Below are 25856 nucleotides of genomic sequence, written 5' to 3'. Positions count from 1 at the left end.
GATCCATTCTCTCATATGTTCTTCTTTCATCTTTTACTCACAACAATATACACTCCTTCTGTTGCCCTCTCATTCTCACCTACTCCTGCACATATACCCCATCCATACTTCCATTCTCTCACACTCTCTCCTCATGTAGTTTCAGTTATTCCACATACATCCACTTTCGCACCCTCAAGTACCTGGACAATCTCTCTCTCTTTCAACCCATCATTCGCACCCCTTACATTCCTCGTCGTGATCCGTACCATGTCATTTGTCCGGTCCTTGGTCGTCATCTTTTGGTCAGTCCTTGTCCGAGGCTTCTTGTTCGTCTTTTTAGTTAGCTGTTTTCCGGGGAGGGGCACTACCCCTCCGCCAGATATGTTTTATTATATTTATTAATATATGATAATAGACTAGACTTCAAAAGAACCGAAATACCTGTAGATAAAATATACATTTAAGGAACTAAAAAGTTACACATGTAAATAAAATATAGTATTCTCTTCATTAAAGTTATGAGGATGGCTCCATTCATATAAATATTTCACCACAGCTGGGGTGCCTACTTCCTATACAGTGTAGAAAAGTCAGCGTGGCTTTTTAAGGGTGAAGCGTTGAATGACATCATCTACACTGATTTGAAGGCTGCGGTTAGAATTAAGTAATACTAGGGAACTCAGGCGGTCTTCCCCCATGGTTCATCGACATGCAGTCTGTCCTTCGAACAGCAGAAAATTATCGTTCTGCTTCCGAGCTAGTGACGGGGATGAGACATTTTGAAGCAACTCATGAAGATTGGGAAATAAATCCTTAGAACAAGATTTGAGTGCTGTGATCAGAGTATGTGAACAGTTCTCACAATTTCTCCAACTCCCTCGCCAGATCTCCAGCTCAGTTTATAGACTACCCAAACCGGGAAAGTCTGGTCCATATTCAGAATGCTGAAGTGGTCGTAGAGAAAAATGAACATGGTAAACCAGAGAAATAAATTTCCTTCAGATTGTACTTCTTTTCAATGCACCTTGTTTTTTTTCCCCTGCTGATGTTCCCGCTGGGGTTTAACTTAAGCCTGTATGATCAGCCCTACCTACCGTGGCGTGAGTATCTGTCAACAATGAACGTTCGAGGTTGCGAGGATACGATGATCAAGTTGTAAATATAATATCTCTATATTTAGTCAAAATCTGTTAAAACAGTATTAACTAAATTATATGTCACATTAGAAATTACCCACAACATTCTGAGGTCGCATCAAAGGGTATAAAGATAAGAGGGGACAGTCGCGCGAGTTTCTATGGGAAAAGTGTAACGGTGGCGCCGCCCGAGTCCCGACGGAGGGCCCGGAAACTGATAGCAGTCGTTTGTGCTGGCTCACACCACACCAGTGTTTAAGGCAAATTTTAGCACTTATGTAGGTTGTAACAATATCTTAAGCTCCATTATAGCCTATATATATAAAACGATGCACTAACTAGGGAATCTTGCTAAATATTCTGCAGGAAAAAAAAATAGTAAATAAATACAAATGAGAGTGGCGCTCGTCACTGAGAGCTCATACCTCACGACTTCACACACTGGCCTCTGACTGTGGTTTACATCATCATTTAAAACTCCTGGCACTAAATCAAGTGTCATTCAAAAGGCTGAGACTCAGGGAGTAAATAAATGAGATATATCAGACCAAACTATTACGAAACTGAAACTCTCCACTGCAAATAAGTAATAACAATATTGTATCTGGAGCAGTAGTAGTATGATTTTAAGAAAATAACTATTCTGTTTGCATGTATAGCTATGAATGCAGACAGAGGGAGCATATCTATGTTCCCCGGTTTTACATCCTAACTTAACCTACCCTAAACTATTCTTCTAACCTAACTTTTTAACCTAACCTATCCTTGGCAGCATAGGGATGACCCCTAGAGAGAGAGAGAATGATAAAAAAAAAAAAAAGAGGGAGAAAGGGAGGGTTACCAGTAAATTACTAGAAAAGAAATATATAATAGTGATGAATATATACCGACAGTTGAATATTATCTCTTGGTTCAAATTATTCTGTTAAATACTTCAACCTCTCCATATTAACAATCGGGGGGAAAATGATAATGTCAATGTTAATATTAATCAAAGCACTTTTGCTGCATATGGGGAATTATTGTACCAACAATGTATTTTTTTTTTACAGTAGAAAGAAATAAACTACTTTTTGGAGGGAGGGTGTAATGCCAAACCTTATAAATGTATATAGCCTACAGAGTTGGTGGCTTTAAACCAAGCAGTTTTTTTTTTTTTTTTACCAAATCCTCTCTCTCTCTCTCTCTTTTTCTTCTACAACTAAATTTAAAAAAAAAATTAGTTGCAAAAGTAGAGATCTTCCAAGCATATGAGAAGTGTAGCTGACTGATAAAAGTTGATAAAAGCTTGTGAGAGAGGTGTAGCTGACTGATAAAAACATGCGAGACAAATGTAGCTGGCTGATAAAAGCATGCGAGACAAATGTAACTGGCTGATAAAAGCATGTGAGACAAATGTTGCTGGCTGGTAAATGCATGTGAGACAAATGTAGCTGGCTGATAAACGCTTGCGAGACAAATGTAGCTGGCTGATCAAAGCATGCAAGACAAATGTAGCTGGCTGATAATAGCTGATAAAAACATGTGAAACAAGTGTAGCTGGCTGATAAAAGCTTGCTTTTAGACTAAATCAGGATCCGTATTTTCACTTTTTTACGTCTGAGTTCATGAACTGGTTGTCTTCGAAGTGCTCAGCACAAAAAACACAACGTCTAAGCAGAGACTCGGAATGTTCTCCCCAGATCTGCCCTCCTCTCCTTGACCTCTAAGTTAACAACACCCAGTAACCATAGTAGTCTATAAATTAAACACTGAGAAATTACCGAGCATGAGCAACATAAAAAGAGCCTGATACCCTAGAACAAAGCTCAGTAACCATTTGTAGAGTCTAGATAAATCACGGTGAATTAAATACCAAAACAACAATGAGAGAATAACCAACCAGATCAACATTTCTGAGAATTTCATCAGCGTGAACTTAGTTTAGATAAGATGTGATTGTCAATATATCACTCACCTTTCCTTGTCCCTTGGGAATCGAAAAAAAGATAATCTCGGCCTTTTTTGCCTAAAATTTCTGCAGTTAATAGCAGCACAGACCTGACTGCCCGGCATGATGTTTACGTTCTCCAGCTCTGTTTCCGCGCCTGCCGGTTGGGGCGCCACTGTCACGGTGTCACCCAGAGTAACAGAGGGATAGTTGTTGTTGTTGATGATTCTCTCCTCATTATCGAGGAGACCGGGCCTTGCTGTAGCCCGGTTGGTGGTGGTTGTCTTGAGTAAGGTAAGGGGGGGAAGACAGGGCCTGGGGAATGCCCAGCACACACGCCCTGTCTCCTGGCTGAGTTGCGGTGTGTGTGTGAAGAGGGATGGTGCAATTGTCCCCTTTTATCTTTCTCTATACTCTTTGGTCGCATAACCAACGAAAGAAAACTACCCTGCAAGTTAGTACAGGGGTTGCTATTTGTTTACAAAATGGCCTGCACGAATCATTGATAATTGTCAAAAATATATAGGATTATAGTGGACGCATTAATTTTGATCAGTCTGATTGAAACAACACAGCGTCTGTTACATTTGTATATGCATTAAATAAAATACGTTTCAAAGAAAACCTCAAGCAGTCACGGTAAATGGGGTAAGTATAATAATCTAATAATTTTTGTCCTGTTGAACTGTTACGTAAAACAAGATAAATAACCATATTCGCTATCCGTAATATACAGACTGCACACGTAACACTTTAAATTTGGTTTTACTCGGAATTAAAGTTAAAGAATTATATACAAAACCCGGGCATGGGGGGTTCCAGACCCCCTGGATCCCCCCCCCCACTGGATCCGCGCCTGATAAGGCTGAATGAAAGGAAGGCAATGATTGATTATGTGTGTGTGTGGATGAAAGGATTCGAAGATGTGTAATGGATGCAAGAGCATATGGAGGTTGGGGGAGTGGACTTTCTGATCACCACTTGTTGGTGATCAGAATCAAGGTCCAAGTAAAATGGAAAAATAGAAGGGAAGGACGGGAGGAAGGAGCAGATGTAAGGATAGTGTAAAGGTTACAAGAGGATGAGAAAAAGGTAGAATATAAGAAAGAAGTGGAGGAACGATTGGGTAAATATGAATTGGAGCAAATGGGGGATGTGGAAGGTGTGTGCAAGATATTCACAGAAGAATATGTGCAGCGTGTGATGTGGTGTGTGGGGTGAAGAGAAGAAGAAAGGGGGTGCAAGGAACAGCATGGTGGAATGAAGAGGTGAGACAGGCTGTGGCACAAAAGAAAAAAACATATAATGAATGGATGTGAGATAGGGGCGTGGAAGAAGTTGAAAGACAGAATAGAGAGTTTTATGTAGAAAGGAAAAGACAGGCAAAAAGATTCGTAAGAAAGAGTAAGAAGAGAGTGGATGAGGAATTTGGAAGGAAACTAAGTGTCAAGAGGGAGGAATATAAGAAAATGTTCTGCAAAGAGGTCAAGAGAGTCAGACAGGGTGGCAATGAAGTAGTATTGGAATGAAAGATAAAAACTGTTGATTACTAGTTGAGAAGGGAGAAAAAGTGATCAGATTGAGAGAACACTTTAAGGAATTGTTGAACATAGGAAATGAAAGTAATGTGAGTATAAGTGGCTGGGGAATGGCTGGGAGAAGGAGGGAGGTGAGAAGACAGGAAGATATCAGTAGGATAGAAGTTCTGGAAGCAATGAAGAAAGTCAAAATGGGGAAAGCCCCAGGAATTCATGGAGTGTGTGGTGAAATGTTGAAGCATGGGGGATAGTAGCAGAGTGGATGTGGAAGATGTGCAGATTGGCCTGGGAGGAAAGTAGAGTCCCGGAGGATTGGAAGTCAGGTATAATTAATCCCTTGTACAAAGGCATAGGGGAATAAGAAGTGTGTGGTAATCATAGGGGAGATTGGCCTGGGAGGAAAGTAGAGTCCCGGAGGATTGGAAGTCAGGTATAATTATTCCCTTGTACAAAGGCATAGGGGAAAATGAAGTGTGTGGTAATCATATGGGCATTTGTCTCCTTAATGTAATAGGAAAAGTATACGGTAGGATACTTATTGACAGAGTTAAGGAAATAACAGGAATTAGTTGGAGAAGAACAGGGAGGCTTTAGGAAGGGAAGAGGTTGTGTAGATCAGATATTCATTCTTAGATCTTTAATGGAAAACTTTCTAGAGAAGGGAAAGAAGTTATATGCGGCCTTCATGAATTTGGAGAAAGCATATGACAGGGTGAATTGACAAGGATTGTGGAAAGGATTAAGAATATATGGAGTAGATGGGAAGTTGTTGAATGCTGTGAAGAGTATGTTTGAGGGTACTAAAGCTTCAGTGCGTGTGGATCGTGAACTGAGTGTGTTTTTCTATTTGAAGGTTGGGTTGAAACAGGGATGTGTTATGTCTCCATGGTTGTTCAATCTGTATATGGATGGGGTTATAAAAGAGAAGGAAGGTAGGGCGGTGGATGTTGGAGTGGCCCTAATGAGAGAGGGCAGCGTTTGGAACCTCCCTGTACTGTTGTTTGCAGATGAGACTGTGTTGTTAAGTGAAGATGAAGGGAGCTGCAAGGCTTGGTGGATTGAGTTTGGGAGAGTGTGTAAGAAACGGAATCTAAAGGTAAATGTTGGGAAGAGTAAAGTTATGGTCTTCGAGAGAGGTGAAGTCAGTGAATGTACAATGAGGTTGGATGATGAGGAAATGGAAAATGTACTTTTAAGTACTTGGGGAGTGTGATGAGTAAAGATGGAAGTTTGGAGGGCGAAGTGCTTGAAAGGGTACAACAAGGAAGAAAGGTTGCTGGTTCCTTGAAGGCAGTGGTAAAAAACAGGGAAGTGAACATGGAAGTGAAAAAGTTGCTACATGACAGTATTGGGATACCAACTCTAACGTATGGAAGTGAAGCTTGGACGTTGTTGAGGGACAGAAGGCAAGAGTGAGAGCAGTGGAAATGAGTTAATTGAGAGGAGCCTGTGGAGTCACATGGAGACACAGACTGACAAATGAGGATGTGAAGAAGCATTGTGGTGTGGATGTTGATGTGATGGAAAGCGTTAGAAAAAACACACTGAGGTGGTTTGGCCATGTGGAGAGGATGGAGAGTGAAAGACTGACGAGGAGAGTGTATGTGAGTGAGGTGGAGGGGGAGAGAGGGAAGGGAAGGCCAAGGATGAGATGAATGGATGGAGTGGAGAGGTATATGAGAGAGAGGGGTGTAAATTGCGAGCAGGACAGTGAAATGGCGGGGGGCAGGGTGACGTGGAGGCGATTTGTTTGTAGCCACCCCGTACAGGATTAAGGCGTCTGGCAATAGATAGATAGATAGATAGATAAGGATGAAAATCTTCACGAAGTTAAAGTGAATGAATAATGGATTACGTACATCTGGCAGAATTAGGTAAAATTAGGTACTGTATGTCGAGTAGGGCTATCAACAAATAAAGTAAGATCGACCATTCTGGAAAAAGAAAACAGCGCTTGGTGATAAATGTAAACTAAGCATGGACGTAGGCTAACGAGAACACTGTTTACTGTGCACGTTATACCCAACAAATACTGAACTATTGGCACAATAATGCCCCAATACTGATTTTCCTGTACATCAAGTATTGGCCCCATACTTCCTGATTCTACTGTAAGTAATGGGCCAATGTAAATCCAATATCCGTTTGCACCCCGGACCGTTAACGGCAATGTATCAATCTGATTATGGGCCCATTATTGTCTTCCATTATAGTTCCAATATCCGATATAGATAAGATTTAAATTCATGCTTTCATTTTTCATGGAGCTCATCCAGATTTCATCAATTTACCAAGACCATATGATGTCAAGCCAAGCTCTCCTTACTTCCCTCACTGGTGTCAAGCCATGAATGTCTGAAATGAAAGAATTTAAATTACTTACATAGGCGGGTTTCGAACCTGCATCCACACAACTCACACGCCAACACGCTGCCCACTTCGCCACCAGGGATCGTTTGTCGCCGAGTTTAATATATGTTTTTACGCTCCTCTCTGCTGTATATGTGGTTCTGGGGAGTGTAAATACCTCATTAACATAGCCTCCCTTTTATTTTTTTTTCTCAGCTCAGTGGCAGTATAAGACAATAATGGGGCTCTAACTACATCCTGTCTATCTCCGATCGTGACTGTCAGCATATTCTAATGCATTAGATTCTGATATAATGCTTTATTCAAGAGAGAAAGATGCCAATTTAAGTAGAAACAGCATAGCAGAAAAAGTTATCCTGATAATTGAAGCAAACAGTTCCATAAAATATAATGAAATACATATTTGCTTTTGGAATATTCTGCCATTCCAAATATTGACATTTTGTTGTTTTTACATATGTGCGAATATGGTCTGTGATGAATGGTATTTAACTTTATGCATGATACTGGGTACTGATGGTAGCTTTACAAGATTAAAAAGAAAATATTTATACCAAATAAGCATACAGTTTCTAATATACTGTACAGTCGCTGAACAAAAATAAAAACAGGAAATATCTCCTCTCAAGCCCATAAAAGTAAGATGTTAAAGTGGTCAAGTGGATAAAAGAATGATTGGCTCAATGTGATGCTGCAGGTTCAAATCCTGGGCAGTATAATTTTTATATATATATTTTTCTATCATAATTTTTTTCTTTAACTCGCCACGTGCCGGCTATTTTTAGCCCTATGGGTCACCCCAGTGCCGGCCATTTTTTGACCTTTTTTTTTTTTGGCTAGAATTATAGATTTTGATGTGGAAACAACGAATTTCACCATTACAATGCTCACCGAGGCTCAGAAATGGGTTTTATTCAGTCCGGCATACTCGTATTCAGGTATAGCCGCTCTCTCATGCTCACCACGTACGTGAGAAAGCCGTTTTCTGTGTAAGGTGTACTCAGTTATTCATGCTGGGGAGGTATAGCAATGTTCAGTACACTTTTCTGATTACTTATTACTTCACCATCTATCACAATTTGTGTGTCTTTCTCACTGTGAATGCATTATCTTACACTTACTTGAAGATAGGTACAACCTGACTTCATTACGTACAGTCCTGGCACTTCATTCATTCATTCATTGCCAGATGCCATGTATCCCAAACGGGGTGGCCAAGGGCTTAGAGTTAATTATTTTACAGGGAGGGGCACTAATCCTCCACCAACCCCACTTGACACGTAGGGATGCCAACAGCATCTGGTGTTCCCAGGCGGTCACCCATCCAAGTACCAACCAGACCCAACGTTGCTTAACTTCGCTGATCGGACAGGAAGCGGTGTACTCAACGTGGTATGGCCATTGGCAAGAAGGTATTTACAACTTGACTTCACTATTTAGTCCTTCCACTTACAAGAAAATATTTACAACTTACACTTACATGAAAATATTTACAAAACGCCTTCACTGTGTACAGCACTGGGTGAGGCACACAAGCAGAGTGAGGCAGAGCGAGTGTGAGGGGGGGAGCGAGTGAGTGTATGGCCTTGACAGCCTGGGGGATGGTAGAGGAGCAGTTACCTTACATGCCTGCCAATTTTTACCTGTGAATCTTGAAAAATGCGGTCACAGTGAAGCTTTTTATTTTAGACCGTTTTAAAACGGCACTGGCGCTGGCCGCGGAAGTATATCAGACTGTTTTAAAATGGCACTGGCATGCGGCAGGTTAAGAAGCTGTCTTTATGCTTATATTACACAAGAGTGTATACAGGTTGGCTATATCCATTGATTTTGGTGTTTGGTTTTCACTGCTGCCTGATATTGATAATCATATATTGTGCTAATAAAGATTCAATTTCTTAAAATCCAATATTTTGAAGCATGTATTGGGCCAATATGGAACCAGATCATGCATGCCTGTACTCTCTGATAATGTAAATCGTGCATTGGGCCGATACAAATCCATTTCCTGCATTCCATAATCTGTTATAAACATAATGAATCCAATATTTTCCAGAATCGGCCCATTACTCATATGGTTGAGGGGTAGTGATACATTAGCAGTTAGTGCTTGGTATTTTTTCATGTTCATGTCGGATTATTGTATTTAACTTCGGAAAAACCCTCATTAAGATCGGGTCTTCATTGATTCTGGTGACATCTTTGCTCAAACAATATTTTTGCTACCGCCGGCCGATCATATTGTTATGTCCTCGTCCTACAATGCCACAGGCTCCAACAGCAGTAGTACAGTACTGGAAGGACGTTGCCCAGTGAGTTGCTTTTCCTAAAGGCAGCCTTTCAGTGTACAACACAGATCAGCACAGGTGTTGAATGTAAACAAGGTTCTCACGTTTGTTGACTTTATTTACCAAGTGACGGTGTTTCCAGTGCCAATTAACGTACAAAAATTGTACATTTTCATTAAAAAATACCAAATCAGCAAGTTTGGGGGTAATTTTGAATTTCTGGGTAATCATATCAGTCAGGAGTACCCGTCAGAAGGTTAACACTGGCAGGAATGGATTCAATAATCAAAATGAAACAAATAGGTACACTACTAACATAAGATTCTTTCTGCCCTTCAGTGTAGAAAACTACATGGGAAAAATAAGGAGCAGTAACAGAGAAAAACGACCGGTAGACCTAGTAAAACTAAACAATTAAAGTAAATAATTAGCCTACCTGATGATTTAAGCCACTTCTGCAGTGACAAAAATACTGATAGGTAATTGAAGTGCCCACCCCCACGGGAAGCCCAGGAAGGGGTGTCACAACACCCACCCCAGGGAGAACCCACAGCCCAACACCCACCCCAGGAGGAGACCATGGGGAGGCGCATAGGGAGTGCATAAGGCCTGGGTGAGACGGGCCTATGTCCCCTGCAACGCTGCACCCCTCTTCTCCGCAATGCAGCCACCAACAGGAATGCCGCCCCAGCAGACAACACTGCAGCCGGGCCAGCCCTCGCCTGGATCGGAGTGGGACTTGTCTCAGTACAGTCCCAAGCAGCACTGCAGTGACGGCCACCAGCTGCACTGGGAAGGAAGAGACGACTACCGTCCGCTCTTCAGCAGTTGCCCCCTGCAGCACCACAATGACGGCCACCAGCTGGACCAGGAAGGAGGATGGCCACCAGCCGCTCTTTGGCTGACAATCCAGAGAAAGGCAGAACCATGGTGACAGCCACCAGCTGCACCAGGGAGGAAAGGATGGCTACCGTATGCCCTTTGTCTGCCACCTCCTTGGCAAGCAGCACCGCAGTGACGGCCACCAGCTGCACCAGGAAGGAAGAGACGGCCACCATCTACTCTGGCTGTTGTCTCGAGCGCCTGTGGAACCACGGTGACAGCCACCGTACGCCCATTGTCCACTGGCCAGGTGACTACCCGTCTGGAAGAAGTCCCTGGCTCGGCCCACCACCCATCCAGAGGCCGAGCAGGATGCCTTTCTCTCCCCACAGGTGCAGTTCCCCCGAGAGTTGCAGCTAGAGAAGCTTTGGTGAGGGCCCATCATGAGCCTGGGGATCAGAGTCCTGCAGCCAGTGTCTGGGCGACACCCTCAGCTGATGGACTCTATAAGGAAGGGACATTGCAGACAGTTCCTGACGATGGCTCTACCCTGCAGAGACCACAGCCCCCAGACGTCCAGGAACACCCCTTGGACTCAAGGGTATGACCTCCCCACCTCCACCAGCAGGCAGTCCTCCTCCTGGAGCAGGCAGAGGCAAGCACGCTTGCTTGCCCTGTTCGGTCCCAGCCCAGAGGACCGCCTTCCCACTGAGGCCCCACTAGGGAAGGGCCTATCTCCACGCTGACCAGCAGCCCATCCCGGACAATCCATTCCCCAGCAGTAGTCCTGCGCCTCCTGCGGGAAGACATACTTGACGAGCTACCTCCCACGCCTGGGCATCACCTGTAAGGCAGCCCAGACCCACAGCAGCCCGGACCGGAGTCCACTAGTCCAATTGTGCCCCCTTAACCTGATTTGTGCGTATTATTACTACTGTACTTATTCTGATTGTAACTAAGGTAATATATGTGTAAGGTTGGTCAGCAGAGTTTTTATGCCATGTTCTTGTGTATTCTAGTTCTGATATCAAAAGAGAACCTCGGCTCAGTAGCTTGTGTTCTAAGGATGAGAAGTTCCCTAGAATACAAAGCATAATAGTAATTTCTGTGGAGATCTAGAAGGAAGTTAAGCCACAATCACAGCAGTCATAGCAGCCACCAAGAAAAGGGAGCCTTGAGGGAACAGAACCAATAAATATATTGCCACTGTATATTCAAACCTCAGTGCCCGATATTAACAAGACATACTAAATCTTTATATTACCAGAATATCACTTAGGAGATTCATATGTGTGAACAAATTTTATTGTAGAAAATTTCTAAGCCTTAAGAAGAGTTAACAGTATAAACAGGCAGTTCATATCCTAAGAGTTTCTAATTCTTTACGTATAAGAAGACACCAAAAATCACACTGGAGTTGGGTAACACTAACTGATGTAAAGATACGGTCCCAAATTGTCTTATACATTCGGTTTAATACAGGTAGTCTTGCATTTTGGGAGTGACGTCACTGACTCGTAAGATTTAGGTTCTTCAAGATATTGGCATATACAAGCTTACAACTAGAGTTTGGCAAAAATATTTTAATTGAAAGTATTCATTTATACCTGATCGTATGTGTGGCAGCAATGTGAGGCCATGCCATACGCATAGACAAATCAAAGAGAGTATACGGAAATTGTACCAAGATGATGCTCATTTTGTACCAAAATGTAGCAGTATTCTTTAAAATGTGTCAAAAATCTCGATGGTGTACCTTGTACCAGTAATTATGAAAATGTACCAAAATGGTACAAATGTACTTAGTGGCAACACTGCCAAGTGATACCACGGTATGCTTGTTGACTACACTTCGCAGATATCACAAGTACCAGAACTATACTATCTTTACAAGGCCACTAGTCAAACTGAACTGAAAAACCTCTAGTCCCTTCCCCATTCGTATGTAAGCTTCCTATATACTAGAATTATCTACTAAATTCTCGGGGAAGCAACAGTTACCAACTTGGAGACATCCAAAATATTCCAGAGTTTCTTACACTGCGTAACACTCTAAATTATTAAGCATTCAAACAGAGATAAAGTTTCATAATCTAATAAACAATCACAAATAAAACATTATAGAGAAAAAGAGCACAAAAATTAATGTACAACTTACAAAATACCTCTGCTCACAAATAGCAGGGTAACTGGCAACACTGACAAGTAGTGGAAAAATTCGAGAATCATCAGGAATACTCCAGCACTACTTAATTGGCAAATTGTGCTTCTCAACATTACCCACTCCCTAGTCATTTGTCTTCTTGACAAAACTACACGATATATACAAACTTAATCCTTAATCCAAACTAAATTTTTAATTAACATAACTCAAAGTCGAATGGCCACCCTTTATGGGATATGGCGTCTGGCAATAGACAAATAGATAGATAATCCTTCAACTTACCAGGTCTTCTCCTATGCCACTTCAGATGATGTCCCTGCTCCTCCACAAAGTCCACTCCTCCTGGAATGACTTGGTCCTCTTCCTGATTCACTTCCCTCCATGGGAAACTGTCACCATCCTCTTGTACTTCAGCTCCATGGTCCTCCTCAACATCCTTATCTGCGGGTAAGCACAATTCCTTGGAGATGTCCCAGCTGTAACGTCCTGGCCCATGGTACCGCCACAGACGATTCACGTGTACCTCCTTTGGGCAAAACTTCTTGCCTCCCCGAATCTGGTACATTACATTTGGCAGGCGGTCCAACACAGTGTACGGCCTGTCCCACGGGCTCTGCAGCTTCGGTGATTGTCCCCTCTTCTGCTGAGGATTGTATAACCATACTTTATCATCATCCTTGAAGCTCACCTAACTTGCCTTGGCATCATACTTGCACTTATCACTTCGCCTGATAACTTTAGAGCTTCTCATACTTGATGATATACCTCAGCCAGCCTTTTCTGAAGATGCATTGCATAGCTGGAGGTGTCTGTAGGCAGCTCTTCAGCAGATGGTCTTCCCATTAACAAGTCAACGGGTAATGGTAACTCCTGGCCCAGCATTAGTTTTGGAGTGGTGTAGCTGGTACACTCGTGGGATGCAGACCGATATGCCATCAGCAACGCATGTAATTTCTGGTCCCATTCTGTTTGTCCCTCTACACAGTATTTGGCCGGGTCTTGTCCCAGGGTCCAGATGAATTTCTCCACCATCCCATCTGACTGGCCTTAGTGAGGTCATCCTAGTCTTCTTGATCACCGGTAACTTGCAGCATTCACAAAACACGGCAGACTTTGAGTTTCTACCCTGGTCTGAATGTAGCTCTTGTGGCATCCCAAAACAACAGTAAAACTGGTCAACCAACACCTGAGCAACAGTCGCAGCCTCTTGATCAGGGATGGCATAGGCTTCTGGCCACTTCGTGAAGCAGTCCATGGCAGTGCATATATACTGGTTTCCTCTTTCACTGAGTGGCAGAGGTCCAGCAATGTCCAACATGACTCTTTCCATCAGTGCACCCACTTGGTACAGCTGGAGAAGCGTGCATCCACGTTTCTTAGGTCCCTTTATGGCACAACATATATCGCAGGCCCAACACCACTCTTCAACATCCTGACACGTGCCAGTCCAGTAGAAATTCTGTCGCAGTTGGCTTAGAGTCTCTTCACTCCCAGGTGCCCACTAATGATCTGGTTATGAGTCTCATCCAAGATCCTGGATCTCATCTTCTTAAGAACCACTAGTTGCTAATACTTGCTGAGGCCATTGGGTGTCTCCCACTGACACTCCAGTAGTCCATTGTTCAAACAAAGAAGGTCCCATTGAGGCAAGTAGCCCTTAGTTGCAGGGCTGAAACTGGAAACCTCTTCCCAGGATGGTCGCACTGTATTCTGCTGCGGCCACTCTAGTACTGGTTGTAAATCTGCATCCTCTTCAGCTCTTCTTCATCTGACATTGGCCCTGTCACTACAGTACGGCGGCACTTCTTGCTAAGATTCCCATTCCTACTTTACAGTTTGTCCTTCCGTCTCCTCGCACATTATCAATCAAGGCTCTCTTGCATTTCCTCAGTGGTGGGGCTTCTTGGGAAAAACTGGCTAGTTGTTGCCTCTTGTCACCAGCCTGTACTAATTTACCTTCATCCTTCTCGTCTTCTGCAGCCTTCTGCTTGCCGTCCTTCTCATTTGGACAATCATAGCTGCTGTGTCCCACCTCACCACATGTCCAACACCCATTCATTGCACTCAAGGGTTTCCTTGCATTGTTCCATTCTTGCTCCTTCCATTTGTAACAATCCACTTTCTTGTGTCCTGGCTTCTCACAGAACCAGCAACCTCCTCTGATCCTCTCCTGTTCTCTCTTCCACTTCTTGCAGTCCACTTTCCGATGTCCTGGCTACTCGCAGTACCAGCAACTTTCTTTAAATTTTTCTGCTTCATGTACCTGCCCCTTTCTTGCCTTGAATCCTGCACTATGACCTGCCTGGAAAGTGGATACACTGGATGTGATGTAGGACCCAAATTCTAGAGCCCTGGCTAGTGCTTCTTGCATGCTTCTAGGTTGTGCCTGCTTCACTTGCACTTTCAACTCTGCACTATAAAGAGCATCGATGAACTGGTCCCTCAGAAGAATAGCCAACAGGTTAGGTGCTGCTCCAGGGTATGCCTTTTATGCCATACTTTCAAAGTCATGAGCCAGCTGCTGGAGGGATTCGTCGCGAGCCCATACACGGCTCCAGAATCTTGCTCTGTAAACCCCAGTCTGGCACATGGTTTTGAATCTGTGCGCCAGCAATTCTACTAAAAACTGATAACTGTTCCTCTCCTCTACCGACATCTGGCCCAGAATTTCCATTGCTGCATCCTTGAGGCTAGTAGTAAGCTGCACTGCCCTCTGCCTATCATCCCAACTGTTATGCTACGTGTTCAGAACTCGACTCCTTGCTCTCTATGTACGAGCGACTGGTCTGGGGTTCCCTTCAAGACCGGGAATAGAGCATACAACTAGAGGAACAGGGCATAAAAACTCGGGTCAACCAACCTTACACATATATTACCACAAAGATATACAGTGCTGGACACAATACAATATACAGATTAAATACAATATCAGAGACACAGAGGGCCCAGGTTCGGCAACCGGTGATTGGGCAGCTGCAGGTGTCATCCAGGTAAGGGAGGGGTTCCATCAGGCATGCTCTCTCGTGGGAGACATGGGACCACTGTCAGGAGCCAGGTCATCCAAGGTGGGCTGCTGGGCAGTGTAGAGGGAGGCCTTTCCCTGGGGCCTCAGTGAGTAGGTTAGCCCACAGGACTGGGTCCGAACAGAGTGAGTAGGTGCGCTTCCTTGCACCTGTTCCTGGAGGAGGACTGCTCGTTGGTGGGGCTGGGGAAGTCTCAGCTGGGAGTCCTGGGGACGTCCCTGGGTGACTGGGGGCTGCAGCCTTGCTCGGATCAAAAGGCCGTCAGGGGCTGCCTGCAGCATCTCTTCCTCTAGGAGTCCGACAGCAAGGGGCGATGTAAGGGCGCTGGCCGCAGCGAGCGTATCCCTAGACTCACTACGGGGCTGTTCCAGATCCTCTCCAGCTGCAACTCCGCTGGTGGGCTAGCTCTGTGGGGAGAGCAAGAGGGGTGTCCCACTTGGCCTCTGGAGGGGTGAGGCGAACAAAGGATGATACCCTCAAGGGGTGCCACGGGGGTAACGGACAAGGGAAGGACAGTGGCCATTCCCTCCCCGATGGGCACAGGGGGCGCCGCTGCAGTTCTGCTGGACCCTCGGACAGCAGGTGAGAGAAGGACAGTGGCTGTTCTCTCCCCAGTGTGGATGGTGGCTTTCGCTGCAGTCCTGCTCCCTGTACAAATGGCAAATGAGGGAATGACAATGACCTTTCCCTTCCTGATGGGCACAGAGGGCACCACCCTGGTTCTGCTTGTGCCTGTGGGGACAGCAGGTGAGAGAAGAATGGTGGCTCTTCTCTCCCCGGCGAGGACAGTGGCCGTCGCCGAGGTTCTGCCTTGCCCTGGGACAGCAGGTGAGAGAAAGACGGTAGCCGTTCTCTCCCTGGCAAGGGCAGTGGCTGTCGCCACAGTTCTGCTCCCAGCGGAGGGTGCAGGTGAGGGAATGATGGTGGCCGTTGCCTCTCCAGCAGGTACAATGAACGCCGCCGCGGTCCTGCAGGGGGTGGTAGATGAGATGCGTACGGTGGCCATCTTTTCCCCCATGCAGACGGTGGCCATCGTCGCAGTTCTACCTGGGACTGTTAAGGAACAAGTTCCACCCCGATCCTGGCAAGCGCTGGTCTGGCCCGAGAAGTAAAAAAAAAAAAAAAAAAAGAGGGGGATGGAAGGAGGTTGGTCAGTGGTCCCAAACAGCTAGATATCAGGAGGAAGGAGTGAGGTTGAGGAAGGGTGGTGCTATATATATACATCTCATCGTCTAATTCTTTTTTGCCCTAACAAAAGCCCATGTAGGGGTCCAGGGATAAGCTACCTAGTCCCAACATTTAACTTCTGCCAGACTGATTCTTTGTAAGGTACAGTGCCCTCGCACAATGAACGTATTCAGAGTAAACAATTTGCCTAGTGGACAAGCGGGGGTTAATCAGGTCCACAAAACCATAATGAACGAGCTGAATCCCAAGTGACTGAAAACAGGGTAAAGAGTAAGCCATAACTGCCATTTCCCATATTAAATGCCCCCCCCCCCTCCTCCCAGTAGATGCAGTACAAGAGGCAAGATCTGAGCAACCTGCTGAGCAGAAACCAATGGAGGATGAAAATTTGCCCATGTCATTGATCAGTAAAATTCTAGCTGAAGTGGATGTTCTGAAAGAAGAGGCCAAGACAAATGAAACCAGCTACCATAGGACACAGGAAGTGCTCAGTGCAGTAGAAACCACTTTCCATGATTACACTGAAAGGCACAATATGGAAGTCAACAGATGAAAACAAACGCTCATCACATGCTACTATCGAACTCAAGAACAACAGGAGCCAGTTGCCTCTACATCATCTGCTACACTTCCTGGGGAAGACAATAATGATGTGATGTCAGCTGTGTCATCTTTGGACTTTGAAGGCTGTATGGGAGAGGTGAATGAGGCAGAGGAATGTGGAAAATGGTTTAGTCAGGTCATGAGGGCAAAACTGGTGATGCGAACGACAGAGTGGAAGGTGATGTGGGGGAACACCAAAAGTGTATCTCCCTGCCTGGGAACCACCTGCATTCAAGCCAATCAGGATTCCCATCTGCTCCATTTAAGGTAAATAACCATGTGTTTTATATTTTATATATCTGTACATTATGTTTGAAATGTGCAGTTTAATGTGTCTCTATGGCTCAAAAAGCGGACTTTGAGAGAACAGTGCAGCCTATATGCTATTTTTCCCATAAGATATGTTGTTCACAGTGAATGAGTTCGTCTGCCACCCATAAACTCATTCACTGTGCGAGGACACTGTAGTTTACTTTCCCTAAGTCATTATTTTATAACCACTGTAAACTGTACCTCACATGAGGCCAGCGCTTGGTCCATGCAGACCTTCATTGTGCCTCATATGAGGTATTCGATAGATCAGGTGTGGGTGACTATACTCCATTTCACGAAGTCTGGCACAATCAGTGATGTCCTCAATGCCTGTAGTGTTTATGTAAATCCTCTGCTCTAGGTGAACCTGTATTTATTACCTTGAGAACCAATATATAAAGGCAATACAAAAAGGTATGTCCATTACAGAGGACCTTTATCAGTGCTACAGGTGCTTAGGACATCACTGATGGTGCCAGACTAGGTGAAATGGAGTACAGTCTCACTCACTTGAATGGTATTACATGAGCAATAAACTCCAAACACCCCTCAAACTGAGATCCTTAAGGCCACATCCAGTGAGGGTGCCTTAGCCTACTTGACCACCAGATGCCTTACTTGGTTATATGGTTACCATCCAGCACATGAAATGGTTTCCTGAATTACATGAAGCCATTTGGTAAATAATGCAGTATAGTCACCTGAGGGCTGCACTACACTGAATAAGTGGATGGTGGGTGCTATTATATGGTTTTTCTAAAGCATTATACAAACAAAATACTGCTTAGTAAAGGAAAGTAAGACATTTAAGGAGTTTTTTATTTGAAAAAATATACACATTAATTCATATAAGTACTTGCTATTAATTCAAACAATTTATGAATAATGAAACCTATACTACTGCACAACACAGTGTACTATCAACCATCCCCTTCACTATGCTCTAAGCTAAACAACATTTCATAAAGTGCAACTAGAAAAACTAATGGCACAAACAGACAGCAGCAATGGCAAGAAACAGTCACGTAGCACTTAAGATAAATACATCAAACGGCCACTGCACAAAACACTCCTCATACACACAACATACATACATATCAAAGGCTCATTTTCAACAAAACATACCCATCACTACACAAAAAAAAACATTTCATGCTCACACATATACACACAAGCATGCACACACACATGAACACACATACACATGTACATTTGTACACACAAATATTTTAAAAATACACAAATATACCTTAAAAATATATGTCTGAAGTTACTGAAGATCGGATGTTAGGAGCCTGACTCACTCCAGCAGAATTAAATTAAGCATACAAATACACACACACACACACACACACGATTCTGTGAACATGCACAAATGCACTCCACACACACACACACACACACACACACACACACACACACACACACACACACAAAATTCTGTGAACATGCACACACACACACTCAATAAGGCAATGTATTGGACTTTTTGTAAACTTATGGCCAAAAGTAGTTATCTAACAGCTCCATACATAATTATACTGCTAACAGTAGAGCTTATTTAGATATAATATATATATATATATATATATATATATATATATATATATATATATATATAATTTTGACCAAATTACTAAAATGTGGCCAGCTTAAAAAAAAAAAAAAACTATATGGTACAAGGTAAATACAGTATCTTGGATGTCATTGCTGTTGCTGCATTACCCCATTATGTCTGGCTGAGTAGACCTGTCAACCACAGGTAAGCAACTGTTTCTGTGGGTCTGTCCCACAAATATACAGTATGGTACATAAACTGTGCAGGGAACTGGTGAGCCCAGTGATAGACAGCAACTTGGCAGGGTTGGACCAAGGTCCTTCCCCACAGTGAGGTTCAAGGAAATACAGTATGGGGTTTGTCTCCTTGGTAGATGCCACAGCTGCTTCATTCCATCCAGGGTACACAGTGCCACCACGTGATGGCCCCTCATTAGCAAGTAACTCAGTAAACAGCTAAATGAAATACCAGTAAGTAGTCAGTTTAATACATGAGCTAAGTGTAGCCAGATGATTCTAAGACAGCTAGTACATTATGCTAGTCAAAAGCGAAAAGCTCAGAATCCTCAACTTTGAATGCAGAAAATAAAAGCTTAAATACAATATACTGAATGCTTTAAGAAATTTCCTTCTGTGTTTTGTGAATTTATCACAGAGATAAACAAAATACAATAATCCCTTGGTTATCACGTATAAATGGTACTGCACCTGATGAGTGATAATGAAAGCACAGAACCTATTGGATTTATTCTAAATGGTACTGGGGACCCCACTTGTGAACCAATATGTTCTCTTTTACAACAATTCAGACCAACTAAATAAATACATACTGTCATGGTGAGTATCACAAACACACACTAGCATGGTTAGGTTAATAACAAATGACAAAAAGGGTATAATAAGAAAGAAACACATACCATATAGAGACCTCAGATGGGCTTGAGGTAACGAGTTCTGAGGCTAGGAGGCTGAGAGTTAGTGACCTCCTCCGCCTGGGATTAACTCCTCGAGTAGGGCCTCACCTCTGAATCCCTCAAACCCATCAGAAACCACAGATTTTGCACCATCATTGTCGGTAGCAACCAGCTCAAGTGTGCGATAAAGATGTTTTTTAACCGAAAAATGTCTGATAACAGCAGGAATGCCGATTTTCATCTAGCAGTGATAATGAAAACCTCTATAACTAAGTGCACGATACCCAAAGGATCATTGTACTGCCATCCATCATCCAATCCTATATTGCCCCACCAGGAGTGTAAGGGTCTGGGATTAGGATACTCAGTCGAAGCATTAAAGGCAAGTGACCAGTTGCATCATTGAGTAATAAGCCCAAACCATTCCCTGGCTCTAAGCCTTTATGGGTCACATCCAGTTGGAGCAACCTAATCCACTAAAACCACCACACATACATTTAAAATGTAATATCTTATTTCAGTAAACAAACATAAGTTTCTTACTTTTCTATATTACTGAGATACTGGATTACATGTCATTCAAAGTATGGTATATAAAATTAAGTTCAGAAGGCCCAAGTTTTCCTGTGTTAATGTTTCTTTCAACATCACAGTAAGTCACCGTTATGATCTCAAACCAAACTGCACTATCTACCTAAATATTTACTAAACATAATTACATATTTATCACCTATATTTTATTCAGTGCAAGTTAGTGACAGATTTTTTCCACATCCACCTGAGAAAACTGGGATCAAGAAACAGAATTAGAAAATTTAAGTCAGCTCTGGCACACAGGTCTCAGGTTACCTTCACTCGTGTTAGATTCAGTTTACAGCAATTGTGAATGGCAGTAAATGCTGAAAAATTTAAAATCCTGTTGTTAAGTATATACTGTATTAAGCATGAAGGAATATTGCTAAATAAATTAATAAATAAAAAAAGCCTAACCACTTAACCCGCCCAGTTCCAACCGATTTTCCACCACTGACTCCCCCCAATCCCGACCAATTTTGGATTTTTTTTTTTTTTTTTGGCTCAAACCTCCACTTTTGGTAAGAAACATCGAAAATTCATAGAGAAATAGCTCACCTGAGGTTTAAAGTACTGGATACAGGTAGCAGTACCCCTTATCTTACTGGGTTTTCTATCAGGCTGGCAAAGAAAATGAGTTCTATGGAAGGGTAACTATTCTACACCACTCATAAACAATAATTATTTGGTACAAATTTATATGTAGTACGAGAGTATATTGGTTTTCTCACAGTAATATAGGCAATATAAGCATTGTTTCACTAACCAAACACATCAACATACCTGACCTTTTTTGGCAACATTACCTGATCATCATTTCTGAATGTTTCTTCCTCTAATGCTATGTAAACTTTGTCCTCCACATTGTCATCGATTGGGGAATCACTCTGGCCTTGAATTTCATACCATGGCACGACATGTCTTTACTGGCCAGGTCACTGGTAACAGGTAAATAGATGAGTTTCCGGTCAAAATTTTTTTTGAAGTTAGATACTTGTATCGGTAAAAGATACTCAGAAAATAACGATGTCAACCATTATTTCCAATAAAAAGGTGCAGAAACATGAAAAAATAATAAAGTAGCCGAAAAATCACATGACACTGAAACGGCCTGTGATTGGTCGTGACGTCACTACTCACACTGAGGCAGCATAGTCTGCTTTGTTAACGTTTAGCCAGGATACACTGTGCTTATTTCTGACCTCTAAGAATGTCCAGTGACAAAAGAGGAATAATTGCTAATGTTTCGTTCCAATGTGTAAGTGCACTGACAAAAGCACAGTAGGGAAATTATTCCTCTGTATACTAGCCAATAACAATAAACGAAAACAGTGGTGGCTGGCTGCTCGTCGGAAGTTCCCAGTGCTGGAATGCAGTCTTTACTATTGTGAAAATATTATATTCTTCACCATATAGGTTCATACACACCTAATTATCTGAAATTCAGTCAAAAAACTATGCTTTATTTAATTATTAATAGAATATTAGGAGTCAGAGCGAAAACGTGCTAAGGTTAGCGGGTATTTCTACTTTAGACCACCAACATGCCTTGACAGACTTTTGTTTCGCACAGATACTGATTTAAAGTGCAAATAAGTGCATTTGTGTTAAATTAATAATTATACAAAGCAGAAGTCTGCCAAGGCAAGCTGTTCAACTAAAGGAGAAACACTTCTGCTAATTTTAGCACGTTTTCGCTGTGAATTCGGATTTTTTTAAAGGTAAAATTAAATACAAAAATTTGACCAGATTTCGAATAATTAGGTGAGTATGAACCTCTATGGTGATAAAATCTATAACACTGACCAATTAAAAAGTGCTAATTCGGTGTTGATTCGGTAAATGACCGCCGATTCGGTATTTCGTCACACTCCCCTGAAGTACTGTAGTTGAGTCACTGAAACTGTTTTCTTTTTCTTCAGAAAACTAATAATGAAGAGGTCAAATATTAAATATGAGCATAATACCATCATAAACTCATACAACTGATACTGTACTGCATACATTTAACACTTCCCACCTCATGAGGTACGAGCACCGCTCGGGAATGGTGTAGCTGTACGCTATTTCTGGTCAATTTCACCACAATTAACGTACCCAACAGGTACCACCCATTTACACCATGAAAAATATTCCTTTACAACATACCTGAAGGGGGTAGTTTGGATCTATGGTGGCCACGTAGGTACAGTACAACTATCATCTCTGTTACTGGCAAAGTATTGTGAGATGGACTGGAGCGTCATCTGCAGTGTGAATGCTGACGTCATCGCCAACACGGCGGCTCCTTCCCTCCAGCCGCAAAGAATTAAAGTTATCACGTCTTGTTCAGTGCAAATGATAAATTAAATTAAAAGATACATATACCGTAAGTTTTTAAGTACATGGCAGAGTGCACTAGCCATGTTTACCCACTACCAGCAACACGTCTATTGCAGAGACAATGGCGTGCGAGGGGGGAGGGGAGGTCATGTGGGGTAAGGCATTGTTCCTGCTTGGCATCTTGTAGAGGAAGGTGTACCGTGTATACGTACCAAAAATCATGCACGAAATTTGAAAAATGTGCAAATGACAGACCTTGCAATTGCAGCGTATTTATATATGTCAACGGGACTCACAGTGACAAAACGTCTGGACGTATATATACGTCAACGGGATGCGGCGGGTTAAAAAAAAAAAAAAAAATCCTTGCAGGTACACACATTACCTTGACAGTACACAATGCTGAATTATTAGTGCAAGGACTGTTCTTATTGCTATACTTCGAGGAGACAAATATTTCTTTACTCTTCCTATGTCACTGGTCTTGTTACTACTACTGCATACAGTATGGACACTTCAGGTAAGCATATATATATAAGAAACAGGCCATATTTTAGTACTCACATGTAACTTCTACAATAAATTAACTGCTTCAAGTTGACACATTCTTATATTTTATTCTTGCATTTTCCTAACGACAGCATTTGGCTTACTGGAGAACAATTACTGTAGTGGGGTTAAGGAAGGCTTAATTAACTCAAGTAGTCTGAAATCATATCTAACATGAATAAAACAGAAAAATATGTCACTGGATTGTAGGGATGAAATTCACTCCACTGAAAATAATCTCCGACCCATACCTTTATCTATCTGTCTTTCTATCCATTGCCAGATGCCTCAATCCCGCACGGGGTGGCCACAAACAAATTGCCTCCACATCGCCCTGTCCCCCGCCATTTCACTGCCCTGCTTCCAACTCACACCCCCCTCTCTCATATACCTCTCCACCTCATCCCTCCATCTCATCCTCAGCCTCCCCCTCCCTCTCCCCCCCTCCACCTCACTCACATACACTCTCCTTGTCAGTCTCTCAACCTCCATCCTCTCCATATGGCCAAACCACCTCAGTGTGTTCCTCCTAATGCTTCCTATCACATCCACACCACAACGCTCCTTTATATCCTCATTTGTCAGCCTCTCTCTCCATGCTACTCCACAGGCTCCTCTTAAATAACTCATTTTCACTGCTCTCACTCTTGACTTGTGTCCTTCCAACAACCTTTATAACAGCTAACTTTGTACCCTTTATGAACACAAGAGACGTGGTTTAGATTGGGGGGGGGGGTGGAATTAAAATATGGCTATGCGTATTTTCTTCACCATGTTATAATAATGGTCCAGCAAGTTCTTGTTACATGTCAGGGATGTGTTACAAAATATAACTTTTTCATACCACTAGAAATGTAAACTGAAGGAAATGGTAAATCAACTATATACAGTAGATGCCAGAATTTTAAGTCATATTTCCTGCCAATTTATTTGGGACTTAATAGCAAAAAGAGCATAAAAAAAGTTTGACTTATAACACGGACTTATTGTACTGATATTTTCACAGTACGGTGGTAAATCAGGTATAAGTCTTTCTTTTCTGTTTCACCTACTTTTATGCATTACTTCTAACATGTGAGGCAAAATGATGAAGCATGGGGGAGAGATAACAGTTGAATGGATATGCAAGATGTGCAGATTGGCCTGGGAGGAAGGTAGAACCCTGGAGGATTGGAAGTCAGGTACAATTATTCTCCTGTGCAAAGGAAAAGGGGAAAAAGAGGTGTGTGGTAATCATAGGGGTATTTGTCTTCTCAGTGTAAAAGGAAAAGTATATGGTAAGATACTTATTGACAGAGTTAGGGAAATTACAGAGGAGTTAGTTGGAGAAGAACAGAGAGATTGCAGGATGACAAGAGGTTGTATAGAGCAGATATTCATCCTTAGGTCATTAGTGGAAAAATTTCTGGAGAAGGGAAAGAAGTTGTATGCAGCCTTCATGGATTTGGAGAAAGTATATGACACAGTGGATAGCCAATGAATGTGAAAAATATTAAGAATATTACAATGGAGTAAATGGGAAGTTGTTGAATGCTATAATGAGTATGTATGAGGGTGTTAAGACTGAAGTGTGTATGATTAATGAACTAAATGAATTATTCTATGTGAAAGTTGGATTAAAACGGGGATGTGTCATATCTCCCTGGTTGTTCAAACTGTATTAGGATTGGGTCAGAAAAGAGATACAAGGTAGGGCAGTAGATGCTGGAGCAGCCCTAATGAGAGAGGGGAGCATTTGGAAACTTCCTGCACAGTTGTTTGCAGATGATACTGTACTGTTAAGTGAAGACAAAGGGGAACTTCAATGCTTGGTGAATGAGTTTGGGAGAGTGTGCAAGAAACAGAAACTAAATGTGAATGTAGGGAGGAGTAAAGTTGTGGTCTTCGAGAGAAATTAAGTCACTGAATGTACAGTGAGGTTTGATGACAAGGAAATGGAAAATGTGAATGCATTTCAGTACTTGGGTTATGTGATGAGTATGGATTGAAGTTTGGAGGATGATGTGTTTGAAAGGCTACAACAAGGAAGAAAGGTTGCTGGTTCTCTGAAAGCAGTAAAAAGAAACAGGGATGTAAGCATGGAAATAAAAAGGTTGATGCATGATAGTATTGTGATACCAACTCTAACGTATGGAAGTGAAGCTTGGACCTTGATGGAAGGACACAAGTCAAGAGTGAGAGCAGTGGACATGAGTTATTTGAGAGAAGCATGTGCAGTTACATGAAAAGAGAGACTGACAAATAAGGAAGTGAGGGAGTGTTGTGGTGTGGATGTGGATGCGACAGAAAGCGTTAGGAGAAATACACTGAGGTGGTTTGGCCATGTGGAGAGGATGGAGATCGAGAGACTAATGAGAACGTATGTAAGTGAGGTGGGGGGGGGGGAGAGGGAGGTGGAGGCTGAGGATGAGATGGAGTGGAAACATACATGAGAGATGGGGATGTGGGCTGGGGGGGGGGGGGCAGTGAAATGGCAGAGGACAGGGTGACATGGAGAGGATTTGTTTATGGCCACCCCTTATGAGATCAAGGTGTCTGGCAATAGATTGATAGATAGAATTCTAACATGACATTCAGTTAAGCCG

General features: G+C 42.7%; 1 non-coding gene across 1 annotated transcript; it reads right to left on the bottom strand.

Moving 5' to 3' along the window:
• Window positions 1-8243: 8243 nt before the first annotated feature.
• On the bottom strand, window positions 8244-8362 carry LOC145403880 (5S ribosomal RNA). The gene has a single exon (XR_013898073.1). It is a non-coding gene; the product is annotated as a 5S ribosomal RNA (ribosomal RNA).
• Window positions 8363-25856: the final 17494 nt, after the last annotated feature.

This window comes from Coenobita brevimanus, chromosome 61, assembly GCF_032717465.1.
Source record: "Coenobita brevimanus isolate Jiangsu-jjx chromosome 61, ASM3271746v2, whole genome shotgun sequence".
NCBI lineage: Eukaryota > Metazoa > Arthropoda > Malacostraca > Decapoda > Coenobitidae > Coenobita > Coenobita brevimanus.
Note: the sequence above shows the minus strand (reverse complement) of the source record. Positions and strands in the feature narration are given on the sequence as shown.